The following is a 25,481-nucleotide window of genomic DNA, read 5'->3' on the forward strand; positions in this document are numbered from 1 at the left end:
AATCTAAAAGAATATCTAATGTTTTAGCTATTATGACAGCTGAATTGGTGGGAATAATATTTGAATGAAACTGGATAAGGGCCATATGGCCTACCACATCTGTTCTCTTTTTGGATTCATTATCAGGTATACTGGCAATTCAAAGCAGTGCCTCTGAAAGCAGGAGTGAGCTAATCAATGAAATATTGTTTCTGACAACACTTAGTATGCTCGGACGTGAACACAATACTAGCATGAATTCCAGCTCTCTGGGATATCTGGCAATGAAATAGTGGATAGGGAAGTGAAAAATGGTTTTAAAAAATTGAGAAATTGATATAAAGATTCCTTTGAATAAGCAGGAATTTAAAAGTTTGGTTCAAAAAGGATTTAAATAGGAAGGGCAAGAATTATGGACCAAGGAGAAAAGAAGAAGATTCCATGAATTATGCCCCAAAACAGAGGATAATGCTCTACTCCGAACGTAGGAAAGGATCAGTGAAGTACTCATATTCAGACTGATAGCTGGTCACTATGGTTTGAATAGTAATTTATCTTTATTGAATAGACACAAAGATGGGTTATGTAAGATCAAAGAAACAGCTGATCACCTGATATGGAATGCAGGGACTGTTTTCAGGAAAAATAGGTTCTTTAGAGAACAATTTAGATGCTTTAAGGTAACAGAATTTACTATAAGGGGTCTAGTGAGCGTAATGGGAAAGTTGATCACATTAAAAAAACTCTACTACTTATTTTAAGGCTATAGCGCAGGGTAAGAAAGTGTAGTGGCATGAATTTATGAGGAATATAGTAGGTGGCAGTTACAGACTCAGCAGATGAGTCGCCTTCCCCATAAACCATAAGAGAAGAACTCCATGGCACACCCACACCTTGAATCCAGCATTCAGGTCTAGAAAAGGGACAGAGAAGAGCGGAAAAAACAATTAGGGGTATGGAACAGCTTCCATACAAGAAGAGATTAAAAAGACCGGGACTGGTTAGCTTGAAAAAGAGACGATGATAGGGGGTCCGACAAAGGTCTCTATAACATCCTGTGTGGTGTGGAGAAAGTGAATAGGGTAATGTTATTTTCCCCTTCCTATAACACAAGAACTAGCGGTTACCTGATGAAATTAAGAGATAGCATGTTTAAGACAAGCATAAGGAAGTACTTCTTCACACAACGCACAGTCAACCCGTGGAACTCATTGCCAAGGCTTGTTGTGAAGGCCAAAAGTATGACTGGGTTCAAAAAAGAATGAGATAAGTTCATGGAGGATAGATCCATCAATGGCTATTAAGCAAGATGGTCAGGCACACAACCCCATGTGTAGGTGTCCCTAAACCTCCAACTGCCAGAAGCTGGGACTGGACAACAGGGGATGGATCACTTGAAACTTCCCTGTTCTGTTCAATCCCTGTGAAGCCTCAGGCACTGGCCACTGTCAGAAAACAGGATACCGAGTTAGATGGGCCACTGATCTGACTCAGTATGGCCATTCTTATGTAACTCAGTTACATACTGAGAAGGGAGGGAAACTGCAGAAGAGACTGAACTCTCCTGTGGAGAGAAATCCGAAGGGTACGTCTACACAGTGATAAAAAACCCGCGCCACTGAGTCTCAGAGCCTCGGGCAGCTGACTCTAGCTTGCAGGGCTTGGGCTGTGGGGCTAAAAATAGTAGTGTAGACATCTGGGCCCGGGCCGGAGTCTGGGCTCTGAGACCTTCCCCCATCTTGGGATCTCAAAGCCCAGGCTCCAGCCTGAGCCTGAATATCTATACTGCAATTTTATAGTCCCATGTGCCTGAGTCAGCTGACCCAGCACAGCCAAAGCAGTGTCATGGGTCTTTTACTGCAGTGTAGATGTACCTACAGAGTGCAGGTGAGGCTTGGGTGGGAGGAACCTGGAGACAGAGCTTAAACAGGTAAGAATCCAAGTGGGATGATCCCCAGGGAGCAGGTTAGGTTCCTGTGGGGGGCTCCTGAGGTAGGGCCAGTTAAAGGCACTTCAGTGGTGGAAGAGGGGTTAGTTCAGCAGAGAAAGGAGAAGCTGGAAAATCTAGAGAGATGCTAGAGGCTGACAACCAAAAGGAGGTTCCGTTAAGCACAGGCTGGGGGTGGGGGGGGGGGCACAGCTTGAGGGGGCTTAGAGGTAGGAAGCAGCCCAGGGAACCAGCAGTGTATCTGAAGAAGCAGACCTAGCTGCTTAATACAGGGTCACTGGGCTGGAAGCCAGAATAGAGTGTGGCCCTAGCCCCAGAGGATGCAAGCCCTAGGGAAGCAATACTGAGCCCAGGGTGGAGCTGAAGACCCCGAAGGACGGGCTGAGGAATAGCCCTAGCGGGGGACTGAAGACTTGTTTCTGTTGAAATGTTTTGTGAACTTTCAGCTGGACCTGTTTGTTACCCTGGAAGGGGACTGAACTGTATGTGTCTTGGTCAGAGGGTTGAGCCTGGTAAGAGGCAGATGGGATGGCCTGCAGGAGGTTCTGGAGGCAAGGGCCCCTTGCAGCACTGAACCCTGACACAAAGGGGTGCTATTGGTCGCAAGTACGCTACCTTACAAGGACAACGAAGAAGGAGGGGGAGGGGTCAGAAAGTGAAGTGGAAGAAACAAAATCCAAATTTCCCTTCAAGCCTGAACAGTCTCCCCACAGCACTGAGCAAAGATGCTTCAGACACCACAACTAAATCACATGGAGACCTAAACTGATTAACCTTATGTCTGTCATCTGAATCCTTCCTTACTCCTAGTGAGGTTGCATCCTCACCAGCCTCTCAAATCCATCATTTACACTGAGGACTATTTGGGGCAAGGCCCTCTCATCTACATATTCTTAGTGCAATGTCCAGCACACCTGTGAGCACTATACAATAATAAATAATAATGGGCCAGACCCTCCACTGATGTAAATCAGCATAGTTCTATTTTGGTCAATGGCGCTATACCAATCCATGCCAGCACAGGATCCGGCCCAGTAAGTGACAGCTCTGCCAGCAGTCATTACATGGCTGTCATTCTTCAGAGAAAGCTTCAGGATGGATTCCAGCCCTGCAGGATGATCTCACACTCAATATTTCAGCAGCCTGTTCCTGCAAATTAACCTGATGGCTTTGTTTACCTTCCAAATCTCATTAGAAGCTCTGCAACTGTATTGCACATTATGAAACAGCAATTAGTCAACACTAGAAGCTGCTACACTAAACTCAGGCATTTAAGGCAATTTCCCAGCATGCTTCTTAACACGCGCTTCTCAGAGTCAGGGTCAGGCAGCTGGGAAACTGGAAACGATGTGCCTGATCCTGTTAAGTCTTGAGCACCCTCAACTCCTGTTGGTGTCAATAGGAGTGGAGAGAATTTACCGCCTTGCAGGATCATGTTAGCAGAAGGTTTTCATTGTTGTGCGCTGTTTCATGCCTATAAGATTGAATGCACCTACAGGCGGGTGCCACCAACTCAGGCTAATGTAATGAAATACATGTCTATGGGTTTGGTGTGCCACATGCAGTGGAAGGACAAATAAAGGCAGAAACCCTGATTCTCCTCTCAATTAAACCAGTGTAACTCTATGGACTAACTGGAGTTATACCTGACTTTCCCCTCACACCACCCATATGAGACCTGAATCAGGCCTTCAAAACTAGGACTTAAGTTTCACCAGCAGGTTCTTTGAGTTGAAAGAAACAACTTCTCTATGAGCCTTTACTGTCCCATAGTAACAATCAACCCATTACAGTCCTTACTTTCTTTCACCGTGTAACTAATATCACCTCCACTGAGTAAAGACAACTACCCTCTAGCGCGACATTATTTATAAACCAATGATAAAGCTGAAGATGCTAAACTAGGAGGAATGAAATCTCAGGCTTCAGGGCATAACCTGGTCACTCATGGCAGTCAAGATGGAATCCTAATCTTTCCACTCTGGTAGAGCAATGCACATCTGATCTTGTAGGAAGGGTGGGAAGTCACTTTTCTCTGAAGCATCAGGAACTGGCCACTCCCAGAGGCAAGATAGACTTGATGGTCCTGCGTCTACATGTTGTACCTTGAATTTACTTCACATCTTGCTACAAATACCCAAAGAGAGAAGAAAGCAGAAATGCGTAGCTCTTCTAGTATGAAACTAGTTTAATGGGAAAGGGAAAAGTAGCTCTTTCCCAAGGGCACACGCTTAAGAACTTGTTATCTAAGCAAGGAAAACCTTTCAAGCTCATCAGCTGCTGGATTAGGCCAGCTGTTTTGCTTGTCCCGACGAATGTTTACTGCCTCGACACACCAGTGTATTCTGACATACCTACCCCCTAACTCTCAGCACAGTTCCTGGGGGCATGGCCTTTTGGGTAATTTCTAGATGGGAAGCACTGCATTGTGCTTGAGGAAAGGCACCGGAACCAGTGCAGCTGCAAGACTTGCTCTCCACACTGAACAGAAACCCTAGCAGGCAGCCGTGGTTCAGCCAGTGCAGGCAGCGCATGCAGATCAGTATGAATAATGCTTGTAATGGACCTGCCATCATTGTAACGTGAGAACACAAGGGGCCAAATCCACCCTCCGGTACAGTCCCTCTATACTCCAGCGCCCTAAAGGGTTGCAAAGGCCCCTGGGTGAATTCACCCAAACAGAGGAGCTGTGCAAGGTCAACGTACACAGAACTATACTGCCCCCTCTTCATAAGGGCTTGGCAGTTGCAGAGCTGGGAGGAGAGGGAGAGCAGCTGGACCACTTTGCATGTTGGCAATCCTGGGCAGCAGAGCATCCCATAACAGATAGTTCAGACTGCAATAAGTTAGAGCCCCTTCCCCTCCCCCTGCACCACCTGTGCTATGCTGCCTGCGGGGTTCCAAGCAATGACTTCTTGTGATGTCTTTCTGCCCAGTGCAGACAGCGCCTAAGAGGACAGGACAAGTAGCTCCCCTTGAATGGGACCAGCTGTTGATTGTGTTTATTACTGGAGCCCTCCTATAAAATGTGTGTACTGCTGCTGAGGTTGCTGTGGCTTAGCAGAAGAAGCAAAGGCTGTCAGCTGGCAGTCGACATTTTGCGAAAAGGAGCCCCTAATAGCCTCTCCCCAAGACCAGGTGGCAGTTCATTACCAACCAATCACAGCCAGTCAGCCACTCACTCCATTGAAAAGAAGAAAGGGAATCCCAGTCCTCCCTTAGGGCTCCTGCTTTTCTCCTCAGACTCATCTGGTAATTCAGATTAGGAAACATGCCAGCACTTGAGGGTTTGAGGCTTTATTTCTGCTTCATCTCAGAGTCCATTAGGAAATGCAGGCAACTGTATCAAGGGCTGCCTACAGAATCCAGCTACTGCAGGCAATGTCACTGGCAATGGGCCCACATCTACCCTTTAAATCCCGCCACTAGGTTACTCTTAAGTAATTGTTCAAGTTCTTTGGATGCCGCAGCCATACATTTACACCTGCCCTGAAGCCTTTGTGTAGCTGCCAGTGTGGAAAGCACCAGGGTTATTACAGCCAGTGCTTAATTCATGCCGGGGCTTGCCGGGGCTGAGCCATGGCACCTAGAGGCATGACATTTCATAGCCCCAGCCGCTCTGGGCTTGCTGCATCAGTTATGAAAGCAAAAAAAAAAAAATGCTTGCACCCTAGCACCTAATTCCTGGAGCCCCAGTACCTCTTTCATTATAAATCAAGCACTGGTTACAGCTCAACACGTGTCTGAACACAGAGCTTTGTTCTAAGTGGGGTGTTTACGAGATTACCAGTTTTTGATTTCATTTACTCTAGTTAAAATCCACTGTGTCTGATTCTCCTCTCACTGATATCAGTGTGAATCAGGAGTAAGCCAAAGAAAACCAGTGGAGTTAACACTGGTGTAAAACTAATGTGAGAGGAGAATCAGGCCCATTGAACTTAACAGCAATTAGCCAGGGGTTTGGCTTCCTTAGACCTGTGGAAGCAATGATACATTTCACACACACAGAGACCCCAAAGTTCTCTCTGCTCTGTTGAATGAATCAATAACTCTGAAAACTTCCCATACTGGAAAATGTTTTGAGCAGAAGAGAGTCCTGATGACTCTCACAGAGCTGTCATGACAAGACAAGAGTCACCATTCTTGATGTTTACTGGAAACTGTCTGCTTCTAAGCAGCACATCGCTGCTTCCTCGGATAGCACATTTCAGCTTCCATAATGCATCCGTCAAACATTTTTGGCATCTCAGCTGTGTTGGTTGCATTGACCTCCCCAAGCTGTTTCTGTTCTGGGAGATGCATTGGTTTGCTCAGTCCCATACACTGCACTTGCTAAATCTAACAGAGGGCCTGGCACTTACATCACAGAGTGCACTAGATTTCAGACACATTTTCACAAATCTCTCTCCAGGATAAAAAAAAAACCGCAGTATTTTCCTAGGCCGCAAAAATCCACAAGCTGCCCAACACCCATCCAAGTCTTAAAGTGCTGCAAAGGCTGTGTACTCAGAATCAGGGGAAGGGTAAAGAGGGGAGAGCACCTTGAATGACCCCTCCCACCATTACCAACCAGTCAGTATTCTGAGCAACACAAACTCTGAAGAGAATCACATCCAATTCTACACAACCGGAGTGAAGACAACCACAACAGAGGGACTCTGAGAGTAAGAGGAATAAAGAGGAAACAAGCTATGAGCTTCACACTGCGCAATCTCCCAAGGAAGGATCATGGAACTACAGAATAGGTAGAATGATATTGGCATGCCGTGTGTTTAGATTGCTGGAAGGCCTACACCTACATTCTCTCCTTCTGAATTTCTCTAAACCCTGCAGGGAAGGACCACGGAAGTGGATATGAAAACATGCAGCAATGCCAGAGAGCAGAGGCTGCTGTCCCTGCTGCCACTGCAGGCCTACAAATGAAACCACACGCAATTCATGAGCATGGTTTCATCTGTAGGTAGCATAGCTGCTGCTTGGACACTGCTTCACATTTATCCAGAGAGACTCTCTTAGGGTCACCTCCACCTAAGAAGCCAGTACAGGGGCAGTGAATGGGTCTGCTGCAGTCATTGATCTCATCAACCATCACCCATGGTGCCCTTAGAGTGAAGCAACCACCTGGAGCCCTACAGTAGAACCAAATACTCATTCGCATCCCCAGCCATGGCCCCATCCAACGTTGGCCTCCCTGTTCTGCAAAGATGGAAATCTCTATTTGCCCTGCCCCACAGTTCTCTTCGACACATGTGTTTCAACCTTGTTGCTTCACAGTGCATAGAAAGGGGTCACTTGAGAGAGCCAGAGAGTGGGAGGGGTCACAAGTAGGCAGGATGAGGCTAGATGCAGGTCTGGGCATATGGAAATATGTGGTAGGGAGTGTGATACAGGAGGGCCAGGGAGCAGTGGGAGAGTGCTAGAGGGGAAATATATAAGCTCAAGGCTAATTAAGGCATGGTTCCCTGTAGACTAGGGAAGGTGGCTGCAGGTTAATTGGAGCACCTGCAGTCAATTAAGGCCCTGTTAAGAACCTAATAAAACCCCCTGCGTCAGGCAGACAGAGGAGGAGGAGGAGGAGGAGGAGGAAGGAGCGGAGCGGAGCGGAGCGGAGCGGAGCGGAGCTTAGAGGTGTGTTGAGAGATTTGGAAGACCTGAGAATTGAAGTAAGGGAGACCCTGTCCAGTAGGACAGGGAGATTCCCTTCCCCCCAGCATCTAAGGACCGAGGGTAACCCCACCTAAGGGGGATGAGGGTAAGAAACCAACAGGGGTTGAGAGGGTCTGGGACTCAGAGCAAGGAGCAAACCCAGATGCCTCCCCCGCTTCCCTCCTCTACCACCTTCCCGGGCTATTAGCGGGGTCCTCGGCACCCAAGAGCAGGGGCAAAGGGTGGCATCTTAGCTCCCCGCCAAGAAAAGCGCAGGACCCACCAGACTAAAATCAGCCATCTTGCCACAGGAGGAACCGGTCACAGATAGCAAAGAGAGCTGGATGGGGCCCTGCGCATGTTACCATTGCATGGAATCCCTGCATGTACACTCGTACTGCCTTCATTTTACATCATGCACTGAGCAGTTCCGGCTGTATCCAAGGAGCTAGGAAGACAGCATTTTCCAAGCTGCCTCTTGGAGCATTTGGAGAGGACCATTACAAGAAGTTCCATGTTCAGCCATCACTTCTCATTATTCTCCAAAGTATCCTTTTATGTACATGATTTTATCATCGCTCTCCTCAGGAGCCCCTGAAAGCCGCCTCCCATCTTACCCTGACCAGGAGGGATTCAGTCACTGTTTACGAAGCAAACCTAATTTCCTACAAGTGATTTTGGCCTGGAGTGGTCCAAGGAATCATTCTGCTGCCCAGACTCTGCATGCTGGTGTCTGTGCACCGTGGTGCCCTCCATCAGCACACAGCACTTGTGATGGATCACACATTTCCTGGGTTAAAACCATTGAATCTGGGTAGGAAGGTGTAAATTACACCCCACCCCCCACACCAGCACATCTCAGGGACAGCCAGTCCGAGTCCTGCTGGCAGAGGCCACTGAGGGGATGTGCTATTTTAGCACATTCCTCAGCCAGCCTAGCCATGCCCCCTTTCCATCCAGCATCACTCACTCTCCAGGCAGCACTGACTCCCATTGGCCCCCCTGTTTCACCACCACAGCCTCCTCTCCTGACAAGCATTCCACCACCACCGTTCTGCAACTGGGTTTACACCAGCGCTGACCCATGAGTGAATCGGACCCCCCCAAGCTGTAAAACCACACGGGTCCTGGTGATGAGTGAACCTCAGAAGGTGCAGTTCGGAAAACCACGTGCAAGCTTAAATCCTCATCCAAAGCACTTAGGTCTGCAAAACTGGGAATCTTGGAAGAACAGGCTTTCTTGTCAAAATCTGGACACAGGCACCTGGAGAGAAGCCTTTCTTTCTGTATTTCTGCACTTCTGCTTCGGATCTTGGCTATGATCAAGAAGGGCAGATAAGTGAACATCAAAAACAACAGAGAAAAAGCTAACCAGACTGAGAGTTGGTTTAGCAAGTTCTTATTTCATATGAACATGTAAGATCAAAGGCAAAATGACAACAGTTCAGTGACAACTATATAGCAGTTGTGCATGCTAAGATAAAGCCAATCGGATCCCCCTCTCTCTGACACTGGTGCAACTGAACTTAGAATACTGCATTAATTTCCAGGCACCGCACCCCAGAACGATATTGACTGACAAATGGAAAGAAGCTCAAAGAAGAGCAACAAAAGTGATCAGGGATTTGCTGGGTTTGATTTATGATGACAGAACAAGGGAGCAAGATATATATCACCTAACTAAGACATGACCAGAGAAGGAAGGGACCACATGAAAGAGCCTATGAATGTTTGAAGGAGGTAAAATCCCTGGACAGAGAAGAATTATAGGGTGACATTGGGTGAATGGCTAGGAACAATGGGATAAACATGTAGGCTCAGAAGGGTTCACAGCAAGTGGGCTATTCTGAGGTTTTTATGTTCTCATGTACTAGGGATTCTGAAATTTCAGGTCAGCTCCATACAACTGGGCAATTATTTGCACTCTATTCAATCAGCAGCTGCTGGTGCCACCAAGATTACAGTTCAGTCCGTGTTTCCTTTGGAAACTTGGCCATGAACATCAAACAACCCAAATGTCATAAGCCCACATTTTCAAAAATTGGCCTCTGATTTTGGGTGCCTAACTCGAGACATCTTGGGCCTGGTTTTCAGAGGCACTGGGCACTCAAAGCTGCCGCTGAACTTTAACTGGACTTGTGAGAGTTCAGCACTTCTTAAAATCAGGTCCAAGGTGTCTTGATTTGGGCACCCATGAACTGAGTCTCCCAAAATCAGAGCTTTGCAAAATTGTGCCCTCGCTGTCTATGCGTGAATGTCCAGGAGAGATCCTTTGATGCTTTATGGGCAGTTAAATAATCTCCTACTCTTCAGATTATATCCCCCATATGTGACCTTTAATCCAAGATTTAGTCTGCTATGATTAGCTCATTTCCACTGCAACTACATGTTCCTTCCCCTTAATTCCTCTGCTTAACTATATTTTTATACACCCTGAGGCCAGATCCTCAGCCGGCGTAAATCACTAACTTTAATGGAGCAATGCCAATTTATGCCAGCTGAGGACCTGGCTTCTTGTGCTTATTTTTTAACTCTCCTGTCTACTCACCCTCTGCTCCTGCTATCCAGTGCCATAGCTTTGCCTTCTGTAAAAATCCTGGTTCATCACTTGTTCATGCAGAGCAGGGACAGCCAGTGCGTGGCCAACAGACCTAGAATGGCCCACAATGCTGAGGTGCAGCCTGCGAAGACTATAGGTTCCAGTGTGCGATACCTTGATCAAAAAACAAGTCACTCAAAGCATCACACGCTTGGAATGGTAGTCCCCGGGGTTTGTATTCCTCCATCCGTTTCATTTTAATTAGGTGCAGCCCATAGGCTGCTGGAGAGTTATCAGTGCAGCCTCAGGTTGGATGAAGTTTTAATCCCCCTCGCATGCAGCCAGTCCTCCTTGGGCAGGATGCAGAGGCTCCACATTTATTTCCACTGCTTCAGAGCGTTAACAAGAAATCATCTCTCTCTTCATCCTAGCAGAGGAAACAGATGAAGCTCTGGCGAACTCTTCAGAGGAAGAGAGAGAACAGAAGGTGTTGACAGTTACAGAGGGTTGGGGACAATGTTGTAAAGATGTGAAGCAAGAGAAATCATTTTGGTGTAGCATGGAGTCTGGTTACTAACATCAGGGGATGAATGTAGCTCAGGAGACAGGGAGGTATGTAATCACAAAGGCTGAGCCTTATTTATCATGGATGGCTTGGCAAAGAGGAGGACTGATGCAGAGTGGACTTCCGTGGAGATGTTTGCAAAGGGATTTAGAAACATACACGACTATCTCTGAAAGAGGTGGTGAGGAAAAAATCCGCCATTCTACTGAGTGTTTATCAAGTGAGAAACACACGGCTTGAGTCGCACATAATACAGACAGATAAAATGCAGAGTTTCCTAGTCTGCTCTGACAATACCCCTTCTCATGACCAACAGCACCTCCTACTGCTCCAGCAATGGGGCACTGTTAAGGGGAGACAGTCAGGTACAATGGATGCCTCTAAACTGAATCATGGATTTGCAATGCTGAGAAATGGGGATAAGCCCAGCCCTGACCTGGGATATGAGCCCCAGGCTCCAGAGATGAATGGCTAGCGCACTAAAGCACTACACCACCTAAGCTTTAGAATGGGAGCCCCAACTATTGCATTTATAATACCAGCTTGTAAGGCAGCCAAAGTGCTAGTAATGGGAGGTCAACAACATTTCAATAAACAGAGGAGAGCAGGTGATCAAGGGTGGCCCTGGTGCAAGTTTGTTTTCTAATTCAGTATGTGCAGCAAACACGGAAGAGAAACATATTTAACTCAGGATAAGGAAATATATAGAGCATAACTGAAGACACTCCATTTTGGGAGGAATCTGGTAACCATGCATTGATCTCACCATGCGCTGTCTTTGGGGGAAACCTCCAAAGGTTCAGAAGTTTATAACAGTGCCCAAAAGCTGATTCACTCAAAATGGGGGTGCAAAAATTGTAAGCACAGATTTTAGCTCAAGGTTTGCCCAAGGCTTTGGGGTCAGCTCTCATTTTATTTCAGTCACTTTGCCTACCCTTAATTATTATTGCACCTGCCCAGGATGACTGGCCACTTACTGTACCAGAATATCAGAGTATTGCTGAACCCAGAATGTCAGAGAACTGCCAGGAACCAGAGCTGCAGAGTAATGCTAAAAAAACCCGGAGTACTGGACTAATGCCAGAACTCAGAGTAGTTCGAGAAAATGAAAACAGTATATTGAATATCTGTAATCCTGGGAAAGGGAAAGATGAAAAAACTTGCAAATAAAAGTCAAAAGAAGAACAAAAAAAGGGGACTCAGGGCCAGATCCCATAGCCCTTCCTCACACAAGCAGCCCTCATTCACATGTGCAGTCCCAGTGATGGCAATAGGAGTATTTGGGTGAGTAAAAATTGCAGGATCAGGCTCTAAAATTGTCAACGAAAGCAAAAACACAAGACAGTCTTTAAATATTTAAAGACTTAAAAAGTCAGGCTGTGGGGTGAGTGAAAGGACAGGCGAGGGAGATGAGAATGAAGCTAGCTCCTGGGAGCTTGAATGGAATCTCTGCCCCAGCAGCGTTCACAAGAGAATCGGAGGGAAGGTTCATTCTGGAGAGTGGAAACAAAAAGGATCCCTACACTAAGTGAAATATGAAAGGTTTTCAAGTCATAGGAGGAGCAGCTGAGAAATTAAACCAATTGTAAAAGAAGTTAGAGAGTGCTAGACCCAGATAAACAACATCTCCTGTGAATTAATGTGAGTCACTACTCACAACACTTGAACCCAAAGCTGCCTCAACCTTTGCATTGCTTAAAATAAAAAATATGTTAATTTATTGCCCCTTTGTCATTTCCGTGATTTCCCTCCACTGCCTTTATGATCTAGTGATAGCAACATGCTGAAATACAGCCCAGGCTGCTGGGTTTTCCATCCAGTACTGACCCTTGACTGAGCTCTACAAAGCTGAGGAGGAGGCTGCTGGACAGAGGGTGGGGAAGCAGATTAAAAATGGCAGCAATGCAGAAGGAGACCTATGCTGCTATCAGAAGAGCTGGGTAGGGAAGCCTGGTAGATGTAAGTTGACTAGCCAGCTGCTATCTGTGAAGGCTCTTCATTAACTTAGTCCCATTAGGAACCCAACATATATTTTCTTCTTCAACCAATCCATAATGCACCCAGAGGATGTTTATTTTTAAAAGCAGATTCATGATTTAAAATTTCACTGAGAGTAAGTCCTAAGCCTCATGAAAGATGCTGGACTGGCAGACTCACAGACAGAAGGCCTCTGCTTATCCACAGACCATATATAGGACAGGCATGAGCTGCTAAGCTTTCCCCACCAAGTCTTGGCAACATGTCTCAACCCTATCATGGAAGGATCAGGGGATTCCATCTCCATGCCAAACAGCCAGCATTGTGTTTTATTCTTTGTTGAGACTGCAAAAAAGGGTGCCAGTTGGCGTCAACGGTGGTGGTGATTTTGGAGATGAGAACGCTTGTCCACTTGATCAGTGGAACTGAATAAAGAGCACACGATAGAACATTCAGTAAACAATTAAGGCAGAAGAAGTTTTACTTCCATATTTTTTACTATTTTTGGTCAACATCCATGCAAGTTATTATTTTCCATTTGTCTATAAATTTGCTAAGACTCAAGTTCAAAGAGAGAAAACCCCATGGGTGGTTTATTTCCAAACTCATTGTTTGGCCACACGTTATTAAACGTGGTTTGCATAATAAAACATGTTCTCCACTTATGAGAAGGACAAATATATAAACGTCTTCATTAAATTAACATGTCGCTTTTTTAGCCCAGCACCATCAAGGTTTAAGTCAGTAGAGAGTAAAGTGCATTTTATTTATTTATTTGTCATCTCTAGCTGTTGGTTTTTTTCCCTAGTACTGATGAAAGAACTGACATGGGCTGGGCAGCATCCCCAATGATGTGCTCCACCTCTGATCTAAACAGAGCACTTCCAGAGAGGAAGGATGGTGCCGTGTTTAGGGCATAAGTCTGGGCCAGCTTCAATACCCAGCTCTACTGCAGAGCTCTTGTTTAACCTTGGGTGAGTCACATAGTCTCCCTCTGTCCCTCATCTGTGAAATGGGGATAACAGGACTTCCCTACCTCACAGAGATGTTGTGAGTCCCCAGTGCAATGGGATTGGAGCCTGTAGGCATGACTGTAATACAAATAACGGTACTCAGAGAAGCTTGTTATCTACCTTAAAGATTGCAAGGTGCTGTAGTAACAGGGGCTCTATAAGCACCTTAGATAGGGAGTCAGAGAGGAATTCAGTCCTTGGCCTCTCCACTGAGAATGCCAGTTGGAGTAAATTGTGGTAGTAGCTTTTTGTGACACTCAAGTATACTCTTGGACTAAAAAGGGGGAAATTTACATAGAAAACCAAACATATGGGTCTGATTTATGCAATCGAGTTGTGATAGTTTATTAGTGATTGATATGAATGATCACTTAGACCACATATCGTATCGATGTGAAAAAATACCATAGCTCCATTTAAAACTTATCCCACAAAAACAGCTTTAACTATCAGAGATTACATTACACTTCGGAACTACTGCTGAACCTCACAAGGATTTAAAATAAGACAGAGGGGTAGACCCTCAACTAGTGTAAATTGTCATGGCTCCACTGACTTACACCAGATGAGGATCTGGCCCATACGCTCAATTCTGAACGTTTTTCATACTCAAAGGTTTGTTGTTAGTTTCAGTTTTGGGAAACCCAAGCTGAGCCATAATGACCTCAATGAAATCAGCACATTTCAGGGACAGGTGTCAGACAATAATAACATGTTGCACTTGAGACATTGCCATGTAACACTGGTACAAATACTGTAAATAAATGTCAACACTTGTCATGCAGACGTGAAAGGAAGAGGAACTTGGAGGCAAAAGTGATTAGGAACAAGAGCCAGAGCCTTTCATTTCTTGGTCATTGATTTAAAGGGTATCCAGATCGGGAGCCTCCAAACTTCATTACCATGTAATGGCTGCTTGGTGATATATGTGAAATGAGTTGATAAGCATCAGTCCCATTCGTAGGTCTTCACATTGCTGAAATATCTGCTAGCAGAGAAGCCAAGAACTGAAGGGGCTAGGAAGATTGAGCTACAAATATCAAATCCTAAAGCCCTCCCAGGGCCTGGATGAGGCATCTTTGAGGCTTACGCTTGTTTTGTCTCTTGGTAGAGACAATACCTCTGTCTCAGTACAATCAATCTATCATCTTCCACCAATATTAAATTAATTCATTCAACAAAATCTGACATCCTTAACTTCGATAATAATTGAGTAGAAATTTTTCCTGTGAAATTCAATGTAACATTAAATCACACCTAAAAATATTCCCATTACTGCACAGTTTCATTAATAAACATTACATTTTGTCTCTCTTTCTTGCACTGTAAAATGCTCAAGATCTAGGAATTACACTTGACTAAATTGCTTTTAAATCACAAATTTGTTTGAAGACTAGGTTCTATCAAGGAACTATTATCCAGAAGCCTATCTATAAAAGGGATGTAATAAACTCAAATGCTTCTTTACCTCTTGGTCACTGTAAGACACCACTTGTACTGTATGTCTAACACAAAACACTCAGGGTTCATTATATATTTCTTATTTAAAATCATAAAGAATAAATAAAGAAAAATTAAATGTTATTTTACAGATGAAAGCTATCAAAGCCTAATACATAATTGGTAATCAAATTTTCATTTAGCTATTTTCCCTGTGCTTTTAGGTTTCGTGGTATTTTGTTTTTTTCATTTGATTACTTAGAAATATCTAATGTTTACTATTCAACAGTGTTATTAAAAGTACAGCTCAGTTACAGACCATTATCATTGTATTGTCGCCTGCACCTCCAGTCATGGATCAGGGCCTCCTGGTGATAGGTGCTGTACAAACACATTACTAAATGATGGTCTCTGCCCCAAAATATTTACAACCTAAGTCTAAAATGAGAGACAAGATATAGATGAAATAAACAGGGGAACGAGGAAATAAGATGATTGTCAATGACATGATAAGCAGTGGTCACAGCACGAGCTGCCTAAAAAGAGCACAGTTTTATCCCTTTCTACGTTTTGCCTCCTATCAACCACTAGTCTGCTCACTTCCCTGGATTTCTCCTACCCCTGGATTTTTCTCACATCACCCATCATGCATACAATCTGCTCCCTGATTCTTTGCACCTTCCAGCCTCAATCTTCTCCTTCAGACCCCTCGAGACTCACTCCCTTTCAGTTCCCCTTCCAGGTCAAACATCTCATCTAGCTTTGTTCTCTTATAAATATAATATCTTCACATTTTGACATAATAGAGCATGGAACCAACCAGGTGAGGATGTAACAAAATCTTATGATCTTTTAACATAACCCTCTTCTTCCTCCCTTTATCTCCTCTCCAACCTTTACCTGTCCTATGTTTAATTTTGATTGTAAGCTCCTTGGAGAAGGGATCTGTCTTCTTCATTTATCTGCAAAGCAACAGGCTGTAGAAATCCAGCAGCAGCAGCCAAATCTTGACGTCTACTTTGGCGGAATAGTAACAGGCATTGGTCCAACAATAATAACTGTTAGGTATTTTAATTCCTCTTTTAAGCTTTGTCACCGGTATTCATAGCACAGCAACATTTCTTACCTTTTATAAGCTTTGTGCAATGAGATGTAAAGCACTATCACACTGACCCAAAGCCATTCTCCCACAATATCCCAAGGACTTTGATAACCCCAGGGACAATCTTTGAACAGTATATCTGATGTTTTCCTTTATCCAAATGCCTTTCTTGTCCCTAATTTTAGGTCATTGCCCAGTGCAACGCCTTTCATTGTGGTCACCTTGCTCTTCCATGATACTAGATGCTCTTCCAGACAAACTTCATTGCTGTTCGCTTCCCAGAGGAAAACCTCATCAATCTTTCTGGGGTCAGTATTGAACAGTGAGAACAATTAAAGCTCTTCAGCCACAATCAATCCAACCGAGGGACATAACTGCAATGTGCTGAGCAACCCAACTCCCACCGATTTCCGGAATGGAGGGCACTCACTACCTGGTAGGATTGGGCCCAAAGCTTTATATGAAAATCAGGTGCATGGTTATTGATGAACAGCACTCCAGGGGCATCCAAACATTGCCCACTAGAGGGCCACTTTTTCAGCTTGCCAAGATCTCAGGAGCCACAGGGCTCCATCATCTTGGCTACCGTCGCCTTCAGTTGAGAGCTGCGGCCTGTGTAAACGGCGGCTCCAAGTAAAAGATGCTTCATGCTGATCTCAGCAGCCATTACATGGTCTCTCTCCTGGTTCCACCGCCTTATTAAAGAAGAGAGCAGCCAAGGGTCGCACTGTGGAAACCCCACAGCCTAGATCAACTAGATCCACTTCAAAGCGCTCTCCAGATAGCGGGCATCCCTGTGTTCTCAGACAGCATTAATACACTGTGCAAGTTAACCTTTCTGGCTTACAAAATGAATTAATTCTACCCGTGTTGTTCTATCTACATATTTGTCTGGGTCTTTACACTGTACCCATTACCATCATAGCTGACGGTAAAGCTGTTGTAGACAAGATAATAACAAATAAAGCACCTATGAATTACGCTGAAATGTGCCCGAACTCATGTTTTGAGCTGTATAAACCAGCAGCATTTTTAGCACATTAAAACAATGACAAGGAGACAGAGAATCTCCTGAGACTTGAATTATAAAATGAAAACTCCCTATAAGTAAGAGTGGCTGAATCCCGGAGTGCTGAATCCTAGGTGCTCTTTATGGGTAATCTATACTTTGATTTTGACTTGCACCTGTCACTCTGAAACCCTGGTGATGGGCTCACTGGAAATGCACAGAACAGACAGACAGGTTAAATGGGCGTCCCACAGGAAGGTGCTGATTCCAAGCATTAACACATGCCTAATTACATCTGGTCACTTGCCAGGTGGAAATGAAAAAAATCCTCCTCGGGTGCCCCTGTCACAAGCCAGCAGCCAGCAATTGCAAATCTGACCTACAACACTGCCCCCTGCCCACACTAGCCCCATACTCTCTCAGGACAGACATGTTATTACACACAATATAACCACTGACACAGCAGGTGCAGCTGAACAGTGAAACTGTGCTAATGAAAGGCCTGATGGAAACAACACACAAACAAATCCGCCAGTCACTAGTAAAAATGTTACTCCAAGGAAATTAAAAATTGCACACCCTGGCACACACCTGCCCAGACCGACCGCCTCAAGATCCACAAACACTTGTGGCAGGTGTACTTTGTTGGCAGGTCAAGATCTCATGCTGAGTTGACAGCTGTTGTAACATTGATGTTTCTTCCTGATTAGCTTGGCTTTTCCCAATCCTCATCCCCATCCACCCAGCCAATCACATCTCCCAGGTCTCTCAAAATCAACTTCCAAATCCCCAAGGGATTGAGGAGTGGGAAGGGGGGGGGAGCATCTACAAGTGTGAAGTCATCAGCTTAGGGGAGCCAATGGGGTGGGCATTTTGGGGTCAGCTGCCCTCAGCATGTCAACTTCACCTGCAAGCTTCCAGCTCTTGCTGCCTTGGCGGATTATCAACAGAGAGTGGAATCAATGCTGATCTATCTCTGCCTCCATCCTAATAATGGCCAGAGCGCTGAGCTCAAACCCCAGAGCTCTCCGCGCAGCCAGAAGCGAAAATCCATCTTTAAAAGCTCCCATTAAATAGATCTGAACTGAGCCTCTGATTCTGACAGGCATCTTGCAGCCCCGCCGGGTTACTCCAGCCTGCTCTGAGCTATCCAGCCTCCAGCCACCGCCAGCATCTTAGCCATAAAGTCCCAGGCTGCTGCTGGGAGGGTATCAGCTGTTGCTGAGTTTCTTCAGCGACCTACCCATCCTCTGCATGTGGGGCTGGATCGGTGCCCGGGAAACGCTGGGATAAGGTCCCCGGGCGTGGTCGGTAGTCCTCACACCCAAATGCAGCTTAGCTTCCTTCCCCCTCCCCTCTCTGCTGCCCATCGTAGCGGATCCAGACGCTCCGGGCTCCCCCCCCCCCCCCCGCCCTTCCCAGGAAAGCTAGAGTCACTCCGCATCCCCACCCCAGCCCCGAGTCCCCCCTGTCCCCTAGCGCGCGGATTCTAGGGGGATCCTTCCCGCTCTCCCGTGAGACATTCCTGCTCCCCCACCTGTCCCAGCAACGGCTGGACCTGCTGCTCTCAGCAGCTATCTCCCCCCCCCCAGCGCCCCCGTGCAATGGGAGAGGAACCCCGACCTCCCCCCCCCCCCGCTCATCCACGCAGGGGGATCGGAGTCCTCATGCACCGCGGCGTGTCCCCTTCCCCGCGCCGGGGGATCCGAACCCTCCAGCCCCCCATGCAAATGGCTGGAGAGCCCCTGCATCGTCACGCAAAGGGGCCGGGAAGCCCCCACGCCCCGCCATCCCTCCCCAGCCCAGGCGGGGAGAGCAGAGCCCCCACTGCCGCCCTCACCGCGGTGCCGCTGCTGCTGGCGGGCGCGCTGCCTTCAGCGCGGGGCGGCCGGGGAGCCCGGGCGGCCGGCCGGGGCGTTCATGTTTGCGGCGCGGGCGGGCGGAGGAGACGGGTGCCGAGCCGGGGCTGCAGAGAGGGCGGCTGCCTCTGCGCGTGTGTGTGCCCGGCAGCTTCGCCCAGCCTGGCACTCCGCAGTGCTCGCACGGCGCATGTGCTCCGCACCCCCTGGCTGGGGACAGCCCACATGCGAGGCGGCTGGGGCTGGCCCTCTCCAGTGGGGGGCCGGGGGGGGGGCGCAGTCTGCTGATTTCATTCCCCGTCACCCTGCCTGCCCGAGCTGGGCCGCCCCCTCCCCTTCATCTCCCTGAGCGCCCCCCCGCCCAGCATTTGACTCCTGTTTGTTACCCCCTTTGATCGGGGGTGGGGCCCCACACCCCACTAACTTTATTCTGTCATTATCCGAGTGATCAGATCTGCGCAGACCCCCCCCCCCCACTCCGAAGCTCCCCTGCATCAGCCAGCCCGGTGCTCTACGCTGCCCACCCCACCCCCGGTGTATCCCCACCTCCGCGTATTTCCCCATAGCCCACAGTGATCCCAAAGCACAAAATACTCGGTATCCCCCCCCCCCCACCGCGTAGCCTCGAGCTCCTCCCCACCGTGTACCCCCCCGGGCCTCCGCACACACGTCGCCTCTCCCCCCCTTGCACGGATGCCTGTAATTCCGTTGAGCGCTCAGATGCCATGGGGCGGGAGGGACAGTCAGCTAGGCAAATGCTGCTTCCTCGAGATAACCCAGCACTAGGTAACTAGGGCTCAAAGGGTAAGACTTTACCGGCAGGATCCCCCTCCTCATGCATTCGGCTCATTCCTTCCATATGCCCACCTGCCTTCCCATCTCAGCCCCGGAAGTCCTGCGCGCAGCTCCCAGCCGGCAGTTTAGTTTCTTAACTTCTCCATCTGGGTAGAGACACAGGGGAGGCGAAGGAGGCAAAGCCTCCAGGACAAAATAATTGGCTCCGGTGTCTAGAAACTGAAAGAGCTGGTCACAGTAACTCAGATTTACCCTCACCACGGTGGCGTCCCTCTCAGCCGCCAACCCGGGAGGCAGACAGGGGTGAAAATGCCCGCTCAGCATCCTCCCCTCCCATTCATAGCTGAAGTATCTATTCTGCCCTGGGTGGGCAGTGCTGTGACAAGCAGCTGGTTGTGAGCCGTGCAGGTTCTTTGCGTGGTACTAGATCACTGACCTGAACCGTGACCAGGAGTTTCTAAAGGCAGCAGCTCTATCCGGCGAGCCAGCAGGACAGTCTCCCGGGGGGAAAAAGACTCAGTGCTACTATGATAATGTGTCTATTGTACAGTTTGTGGACCCTATCCTACCCCCTCTGCTGTCAACAGGAGTTTCCCCCTTATCTGTAAAGGTGGCTGGATGAAGTTTAGGTGAGCTATAAGCAGCTGCCTCAGCTTGAAGCTGTCCTTTGCTTATTTTGTACACACACTTAACTCCCATTAATATTAGGGGGAGCTGCAAAGGATACTGTCCCAGCAGATCAGGTGCCTTAGTTTGTTGCCGTTAATACATAAGGGTGATGTTATTGTTTTTGCTGTTTTTATATGTCAGCGTGGACAATGTGTTTGTACTCAGACACGACACAGAAGACAACTAGGTCCCTGCCTTCAGACGCTTAAAATCTAGGGGGCCAATCCTGCATAGAATTTAGACCACTCTTATATGTCTTTCTCCTGCAAAGGGCTCCACAGATCCTTCTGCTCCAAGCTGGAATAAGAATCAGGTCACATGGATGATCAGCCCCTTTTGCAAGATCAGGGCTGTAATTTCTTCCACAGAGTCCTATTGATTTCAGGTAACAATAGGTGCTGTTATTGCTCTTTGCAGGATCAGACCCTCCGTGACGTTGTAACTTAATAAGTATTATTTAGCATAGTACATAACATATATAACATAAACATAATCATATATAACTTAATATTTCAGAGGTAATGCCCCACAAAGAAACCATTGCTTTCTAGTCAGTTATGCTTCCTGAATCCAAATTGAAAAATAAATACTAATGGGAGATGCAAGAAGATACCTTAAATCAGATCTAGTGGAAATTTAGGACAGTTATTTGGTAGGTGTGTTCAGGGGTGCTGGAACAATTTTTATAGTGGGGGCGCTGAGAGCCATTGAACCAAACTGTAAACCCTTGTATATAATGGAAACCACTTCAAGCCAGGGGGCGCTGCAGCACCCCGGTGCCCCTACTTCCAGCACCTATGGCTCTGTTTGTTTTATTAAAACAGTTAACACATGCCTGACAGTAACTCTTACAAAGAGTTTAAAAAAACCCTACATTCTGCAATGCCTGGCATACTCAGGGAAATACAGTTTTGCTCCTAGGTTTGGACAAATCTCCCATTGTATCTTGTCCAGCAAAAAATTAAAATCCCAGTGGGTGTTTTTGCACTTCCAGCCAGGCTCGCCAATTCATCCCCTAGCACTTGAGGGTCAATGTTACAAAGCGCTGCTGCTCTGGGACTGCTAATTTCATATGAGGAGAAACGGGAAGCAAAGCCACCAGAAAGGAGGAGGAGATGGAACAAAACCAAAAGAAACAAAACTAACAAGAAGAAAAGGAGTACTAGTGGCACTTTCCACTGGATGCATCCGATGAAGTGAGCTGTAGCTCAGGAAAGCTTATGCTCAAATAGATTGGTTAGTCTCTAAGGTGCCACAAGTACTCCTGTTCTTTTTGCAAATACAGACTAACACGGTTGCTACTCTGAAAACTAACAAGGAAACTAAATAATTAAAAATGAAACTAAAGCCTTGTAGGTAAATTCACTTTCTTCTCCCAAAAAGAAACAACACACAGAGAGAAAAATTACAGCCAAATACACCACCAACTCTCTCCACGCACCACCCCAAAGAAATTATCAGACAATCCTCAAACTACAGAACCAACTCAACAATGGAGATGGATCCTGATCTATTTTGTTTCCATTCTGATGAGGTACAGATGGAGCTTCCCTGAGAGAGGAAAGGGACATGGGGTGCATTTGGATATTCTACCCGTTGCTTCATGCTTCCTTGTTCCCACCAGACAACAATTCACCTCTATCTATGGCCCCCACTACCAGAGTATCTGAGCACCTCACAATCCTTTATTTATCTCCACAATCCCTCTCTGAGATAAGGAAGTAGTGTTATCCCCAGTTTACAGCTGGCACAAAGAGACTAAGTGATTTGCCCAAGGTCAGCAGGAAGTCTGTGGTAGAATAAGGACTTGAGTCTGGATCTCCCAAGTCCACGGCTAGGGTACTAAACACTGGACTGTCTTTCCTCTTGGACTCATTTGGTTGTCATTTATTCTTCTAGAATGGTGCCTTCCAGTTTCTGCTGGGTCCTGTTCTGAACAACTCCAGCGATAGCCCCAGAATCCTTTGCAGAGGTTGCAGCAGGGCTTCAAAGGAGGTGTTATAGCACTCACCACCGAGAATGGTGTTGCACACCTGAGATCCCAAGGCACTCCCATCATACGGCTGAGCAGAAAAAATAATCCCCTTTTCTGAGAGGTCCTGCGGCTGAAGCACCACAAGTCAGAGAGAATGGTTTGAGGCTGGCCTGTTGGTGATTGACTGTCAAAGTCCCAGTGCTAACCCAGCACTAGCCCCTTACGTATGGTACCAAAGTAGCCTGCTCCTAAGCTCTTCCCTGACCGTGAGTGCTTAAAACCATGCAAACCACAGCCGTCTAAACCAGGGGAGAATCTCATTGCTAGCCAGTTTCTCAGAATGATATTTGTCTACAGATTATAGGTCTACAGATTATAGGTAATAATACAGACATTTGTCTGTATTACAGACATTTGTTTACAGACATTTGTCTACAGATTATAGGTAATAATAAGACTTTTGCATTTCTCTAGCCCTTTTCATCTCAAAGTGCTGGCAAATTTTAATTAGTGAAACTTCACCCCCTCCCAGTGAAGTAGATAAGACAGAGAAATCAGGCACAGTTCAGTTAAATGACTGACCACAACAGAGCTCAAAAAGGAGTCCAGGAGACATGACTCCCAGCTTCCTGCTCTAGCTATTAGACGACATGACCTCTGACCTGAGGCTGAATTGACACAGTGGACCTGTTCTGTATTCCATTTTTATCTTTGCACCACAGATAAATGTCTCATGGGGACATCTTGACCAAGATGTATTGTATCGGCCAGGGGAATAGACCAGATAACCCGATAAGTTTTCATTATCTTGGGCTATGAATCTATGATATGTGCAACATGTTCTCTGCTTTAAAAGCTGCTGAGTTATCATGAAACTGTATCTTACATAAGGTTTGTAAAATTCAGTGTGATTTCTCTTCAATTCAGTCAATTTTAAAATGGTTAGATACAGGATTCTAATTTAAAAAAAATTGATAATGTGAAGACAGCTAAAGGTATTAGCTTTCTAGATGTACAGCTTTCTGATGGACTGACGATGATAGCAGTAAAAGTGAAGAGCATACAAACATTTGCAGCCTTGATTACAATCAAAAGCAAGCACAGTGATTTTCAGAGGTGCTTTATATTCCAGAACAGTCATTCTACTGAATGTTCATTTGCTGCTACACAATAAACAAACTCTGGGAAATTTCTGCTGGAACCTTTCCGGGAAGGTGGCTATTGTTTGGTTGGTTGGGTTTGGGTTTTTTGGGGGGGTGGTCCTTTTTTTTTTACCCTGTCACATCATATGCAAAGGAGAGGTTATCCCATAAAATTAAGGGGCAGTCAATGTAGAAACAATGAAAGGAAACACTGTTTCATGCCAAGAGAGCTCAACCTGTGCAATTTGCAGCCACAGGAGGTCAAGTCAAGAATTGGGGCTGGATTTTATAAAAGGGTTGACTAATATGATGAGCAATAATATTATTCAGAGCATTAGCTTTATGAAGTGCTTGTGAACATTTACCAACCTATGCACATCCTTGCTGTATCAAGCTATGCTTGATCATGCTGACAAATGCTTACGGTATTTTACTCACTCATCAATAATAAAATAAATTCTCACCCTGACCATGTGAAATTTTGCACCACTGCTTTAATAATGTTTATAGTGATGCAAACTAAGACAAAGGAAGAGTAATCAAGAGCTGATCGCCACAGGAAGGAATTTATCTCTGTAATGTGCAGCACTGTACAATTAGCTAGATATATTAGACAGTGTTTTACACCTTCCTCTGAAGCATAAGGCATTTGGCCACTGCCAGAGCCAGGATGGTGGACGAGGACAAATGCCTGACTTTTGTACATAAAAAAGATGTTACAGCTCAATATATCTTACTAAATAAAGCAATAATGCACAATGCATCTGTTAGTTATAACCCTCTCTCCCTTGAATTATTAGGACTGTCATATGCCCATTGGCACACAGAGGGGAGGAGAGCTAAGAAAGTGCAATGCTGCCATCCCTTTTTAGAATCCATCTCACCACATTCCTGAATCCAAAGAGAGGATGCAAAAAAAGGCAGCTTTTCAAAAATAAAACACAACCTCTCCCATGTTAATGACATATCAATGTGAAAGGCAAAGTGTGGCCTTTAGCCTTTATATCGGCCAGCACCAAAGTCTCCATTTTAATCAAAACCCACAGATGTTTGTTAGGAGAAAGCTCCTATCACCTGTGGCCACTGGATTCAGGAACCAGGATTAAATTAGCACCTTGATAAAAGGGGATAAAGATTGGCTTGCAGAGGGGAGGACAGGTGCTGTCCTGAATAGGGATGATTTCTGGAATCGAGGCCAAAACATCTGAGCCTTGTCTGAATGACAGCATCCCCCATTGCTAACACTCAGGAAGCTGTATTGATGGTGAGTTTGGAATTTGAATTTTGCCGGCATAAACGAGGTCCTTCTGTGGACTCAATTTCACTGTCACATTCTCTAGCCTGGGCCCAGTACTGCTGTGTGCCTTGGCTGCCCACCTTGCAGGTGAGGGTTTTTTAAACGAACCCAAATATTTTTGCTGATTTGTAATTTTATGAAAACATTCTCTCCATGGCCAGTGACGGAGAACCCCACTTTCTCACACCAAAGCTAATTTTGAAGGCTTAACTGTCTGACCAGGTCCCTTTAAATCTGAAGAACTGGGGTTCTACATTTTAAATCCAGAGTAACTCAGTTAAGACCTGGTTTACACTAGGAATTTTCTTCTGTATAGCTGTGTCTCAGGGGTGAATACCAACCTAGCCTCTGGTGTAGACCACTGCTAGCTTGCTGAGGTAGAAGAAAAAGTGTTCATTTTGTTGCTTTTTAAAAAATAGCTTTTCTCGATTGGACACTGTAAATAGCAAAACAATGAGGAAGCAAATTGACAACTGTAGAAAAGTGTGTGGGATGATTTATTATACTTAATTTATACTGTAATAGT

At 46.1% G+C, this 25,481-nt stretch overlaps 1 protein-coding gene across 2 annotated transcripts in view; it reads right to left on the reverse strand.

Annotated features, from left to right (window-relative positions):
* The window catches only part of LOC125642517 (actin-binding protein WASF3-like), a 63,913-nt gene extending 44,667 nt beyond the window's left edge, over positions 1-19,246 (reverse strand). The window contains exon 1 of one of the 2 annotated variants that reach the window (XM_048864048.2): positions 19,059-19,246. The gene's annotated coding sequence lies outside the window, so the exon portion shown is untranslated. The remainder of the gene's footprint in view (positions 1-19,058) is intronic. The other variant, XM_048864046.2, reaches the window with a different exon arrangement.
* Between the last annotated feature and the right edge of the window lie 6,235 nt (positions 19,247-25,481).

This window comes from Caretta caretta, chromosome 9, assembly GCF_965140235.1.
Source record: "Caretta caretta isolate rCarCar2 chromosome 9, rCarCar1.hap1, whole genome shotgun sequence".
NCBI classification, from domain to species: Eukaryota; Metazoa; Chordata; order Testudines; family Cheloniidae; genus Caretta; species Caretta caretta.